We start from the raw sequence: 4,901 nt of genomic DNA on the forward strand, positions 1-4,901 counted from the left end.
AGGCATTCCAGGTGGGTCATGATACCCAGACCTCACTGCATTCGTTCATGCATCTCACAGGTAGCTACTGAATGCCAGCTGCGTGCCAGGCACTGTGCTAAACCAAAGCCACAAGAATGAGTAAGATGGATGGCCCCTACCCTCACAGATCTAACCCACTAGTAGGAGAAGCAGACCATAAGCAAATAAAGAAATATTACCAATCATTACAGATTGTGATGAGTGGGGCAAAGCAAAAGAACTGTGGGCCATGACAGAGCCATGGGGAGACCTATCTGTGAGCGGGAGTCAGGAATAGTTTGTCAGGAGACCCTGAGGATGAGCCCCTGAAGGATAAGAAGGAGCTGGCTGGGGGACCCCCAGTAGTAGGACTGGAAGTCTTGGTGGATAGGAGTTGGGTTAAGAAATTTAATGGAGGTGCTATACCAGTGACTCAGTTGACAAGAGCTTCACGCCGAGGAATCCAGGGTTGTATTCTAGAGACCTTAACCTGGAGCCCTCACTCGGGCTAGCTCTGGAAATGACAGCTTTGATTCACCACAGAACAGCTGGGCAAGGAAGGTGTCTCCAGGATCAGGCACCCACTTCCACAGAGGTTTATGGAGCTCCTCCCGCGAGCCCTTGCTGTCTATGCCCTGGGAATTCAGAGACAAATCAGACAGCAAGGAGCTCACGCTCCACTGGAATAAATCAGTCATATAAACCAATAAATGACTGCAGAGTGTGGTAAGTGCAACATGACAAACATGGGTAAGAGCCCAGGGTCGCCCGGAAGAGGGGTTGCTGAGCACAACTATTTGGGAGAGTCAGGGAACAGCCAAAGGAGGCTGAATTTGGAAGGGGGAGAAGGGCCTTCCAGAACAAGGAATCCCAACAAGCATAAGGTCACATATCTCGGCCTCCAGGGCACGAGAAGCCGGTACGTGATGTAGGTTGGAGCCTGGAGTACAAGGCAAAGGGCTGTGGGCACCGATATTTCAGCAGGGGCAAGTCACGGGGAGGCTTTGCGGATAAATGTTCCGGATTTGAGCTGTGCTAAAGGTATGTAAACACAAGAAACAGATCTCCCTGGTGATCTGCCTTGATAATACCCCTCTTGTTACCTAATCCCACTGCTTTAGACTCAGTTTTCTAGGAAGCTATGGCATTTCAAAGAAACTGCCTGATCCTTTTCTAGACAAATTTCATGCTTTGGGATATAGTTTTTTTCCCCCTAAGTACTTTATACTTTTCTTACAACTTTTCAAAGCATCTGCCATATGGTATTTCTCCCAAGTGAGAGATGATTACCCATTTCTTTGTGGGGGGGGGGAGCTGAAATGAAGTCATCTGTCCTCTAGAGTGACAGCTGCAACCAGAGAGGTGCACTCTGGGGCAGCGGGCCTGCCATCTGAGCCTGGCCTGGTGCACCTCCTCCTCCTCCGTGTGAGTGACTGTCCCCACGCAAGTCACCCCTTGCTGCCTTGCCTTTGTCCTGGCTTCCCATTATGTAAGAGCATTTTTGCAGAGATGAGCTCTGGGCTTGTTCTGAATATTTTAGGTGTCAAACATCCTGTTTTTCTCTGAGTAATGTGACCCTGTCAATGACCCAGTGCATTGCAGAATGACATCATGGGATTAAACTGAGAATGGCTAAAGAGAAGTGATTATGGGAGCCTAGGGACCAAGCTTGTCCCTTACCTTTCAGCAAGTTGTTTGGAGATGTTAAACAAGAAGTCTGCAAGTGAGTGTTCACTTTGCAGAGAGCAAAGGTTGCAAACTACAGCCTGTGGACCAAATTCAGCCCACAGAGCAAATCCAGTCCGGGTGTTTTTGCAAAGAAAGTTTTATTGGCACACAGCCATGCTCATTGGTTTGCACATTGTCCATGGCTGCTCTGGCAAAACAAAGGTAGAGTTGAGCCCATGTGACAGAACCCACATGGCCCATCTACTATGTGGCCCTTATAGAAATTTTGCCAAGCCCCCCACCCCCAGAAGTGAGCATGTGAATTTGGTAGCCTCCCCCATTCCCTTCCCCTCCTCCCAAAACACGTGGCACACAAAAAAGAGAGATTGATTTTTGACAAGCATATCAAAGCTTTCATATTTAATGCGTGACATCAGAACTTTTACATTTAGTAAATGAGCGTTGTCCTTCCAAGAAGTTCCCTTGGGAACTTCACTTATTCCAATGCTGTTGCCAGTGTGCTGGACATCTCGGGGCGGTGGGGGGGGCGCTCCTAGGAGCCCAGTTATGGGACACCTGAGAAAATCTCCTTCACCTTTTCGGACCCAAAGTAGCATGGCCTCGTTGGAACATCGGCCTAATGGCCATGGAGCAAACATTGGCCAATTTTTTAAAAAATCAATTTGGCACTCAGGCTATCCCAAGGAATTGGCTGCAGGTTCTGAATGAAGGGAGTTCCCTAAAAAACACTCTATGTAAGATTTCTTCAGAAAAAAAGAGGGCAGCCTTACCCAAGGGATGGGGAATCAGGGTTCTATTTCAGAAACACCTTTTGGGATTAGGGTGTATGTTTTCAGCATTTGGGCCATGTGGTTTCTCACCGGGGCTTTCTACTCCCTATTCAAGGACTGCAGTGGATGGGCCAGGGTCACTGGCCAAGGGGCTGGTAGTGGGAGGTGGGGTGGAGGGGATGTGCAGTGGGCATGTCAACCTCTGGCGGTCACACCTGTCTCAGGGACCCAACTGCCTTGTGCTCTGGACTGCAGAGGTGGGGTGGGGGGGCAGGCTCTAGAGTTTGATGGTTTCTGAAAACCACGAGATGCCTGTTTTCTGCTCCTCATTTCTGCTTTCTCCTTTCCCTGAAGCTCATTCTGCGATGGAGATATTGCAAGACCAGCTCTGATGCAAAAACAATAACTAGTTCAGCAAGTTGCTTTTTGGTGTTTGCTTGCTTGCTTGCTTTCTCTCCCCCCCCCACCCCCCAAAAGCCAGTGCCTCCCACACAAAATGTCTGCATTTCCTGAGCTCACTGTCACTTGGCTGATTTCTGCTCATTTCTGCTCAGCTAAGTCTCAGATGCAAGCCTCCGCGGAGGGGTTACTCGGCTCCGTGTTTGAGCTTATACTTGCCACGAACTTGCGTGGAGACAGATAGAGTGGCTGAGAAACAGGGAGGATTAGGACTGGAGCCACAAGGGTGCATTCCTCCCCAGAGTCCTGGGCTCGCGCCCCACCCCGGCTGAGAGTGGGCGAGGCTGGCGCGCTCCCAGTGACTTAGTTCACGCAGAATGGAAATCTAAAGAAGATAGATTTCGGCTGGGAGGCTTTGGTGCTCTTCTGAGCTTCTTTCGCTCCAGAAACCAGAACTGAAACTTGAGCTATTAGCTCTAGTCCCTGGGTGGGGGGCAGGGCCTGGTCCTCAGGTTCTGGAGCCCCAAGGCCACCGAGAGCCTGTAACCACAGGCCAGAGACGGTGCAGAGGGAGAATGCTGGCTGCCCTGTCTGGCAGCGACCGCACAGCACGATTCTACATTAACATGTACGTCCTCCTCACATACGTGGATCTGGGCCCCCTTGACTCTTTCGGGGGTAGGAATTATGTCTCCTATTTTTCGGGCAGCACCACGCAAGGTCTTTTGAACCTGGGGCACATAAAGGGCTGAATTGTCTGCAGTGGTACGGGAAATAGCAAGCAAATGGAACTTTGGGCATTAGGTTTTTAGACTTTGAGTTTAGTGTCCATTCTGCTAATACTTAATAATCAAGAGGCCTTTGGGTGTGAATCCTCTGAGGGCTGAATCCCACAGGACCTCCATCCATCAGGCAGCATTTGAGGGAACTTGTGCTTTGTTCATAAAAAGTCTGGCATAGAAAGTCTGGTCCTTGGGAGATGTCCAAACTGGCATGGCTCCCCACCAAAGGGAGAGGTGGAAGAGAGACTTTTTGCGAGAGAGCTCTTTACTTTGCATTTTCGACAAAAGAAAGGAGGTGGCTTTAGAAATGTTTGTTGGAAAGCTCAGAACCTCAATTTCGACGCTGAGCAAGGGAGAAGTTATGTTGGCAAGGGTTCCGTTTGGGTTCCCTGCTTAGTATTCACAGGAGTGAAGAACTCTGTTTAGTAGGTCGGACGGGTTCCTGTGGGCAGAACTTCTGGAGGTGGAATGATGACTCTGTTCCTGCTGGTGCGGGTGGGGTATGGGGGAACGTGTCGTGTATGGTGGGGCCAGGTAGGTGGGACTGCTGAAGATCACAGGTGGCAGGCAGGGGGAAGAGGTGACAGAGATGGAATGTGGGGACTGTTGGCCAAAATTCCTCTCCAATGCTCTCCAGAAAAGCTAGGACTGTTCAAAAGGGCCTGGGACTGTTCAAAAGGGCCACTAGACATCAGGGCCCCTTGGTCCTGTCTTATCACTAGCCAGTGACATGCAGGTGTCTGTAAGTGTTCATGGGACATCTGCGCCCCAGGCCCTACCTTTCACCAATTAACCAGTCTCCAGCAGCCACTGGAAGTTTTGAGAAGCCACTCTCTGCCATCCCCTTTTTTTTTTCAGCCAGTCATGGGGTGCTATTTTTCCTTCTTGCCATATCAAGGGTCTGTCCCATCTGGAAATATTTTAAAAGCACCTGTCCCAGTGTCCTTTCATGAGTGCCAGAGGCAGTTCATGCTAGAAGAAGGTAGGCCTGGCCCTTAGGGAACTATTGGTGACCCATCTTTGGCCCCAGCTCAGACTTTGTGGGCTCCCCACTTAGTTTACTGCTTTGCTTCCACCTGGGTACTGCTCCTCTCCTCTGAGGGTTACATATGATTCATTCACTCATCAGTTCATTCATCCAATTCACCCATCATATATTCATTCAATATTCATCCTGTCGTGTACCGAGCTTTAATCCAGGTGCCATGTTACAGTGTGGGGCAAAACAAGACAAAGTCCTTGTTCCCATGGAGTGTACATT

Source organism: Vulpes lagopus, chromosome X (genome assembly GCF_018345385.1).
Source record: "Vulpes lagopus strain Blue_001 chromosome X, ASM1834538v1, whole genome shotgun sequence".
Taxonomy (NCBI): domain Eukaryota; kingdom Metazoa; phylum Chordata; class Mammalia; order Carnivora; family Canidae; genus Vulpes; species Vulpes lagopus.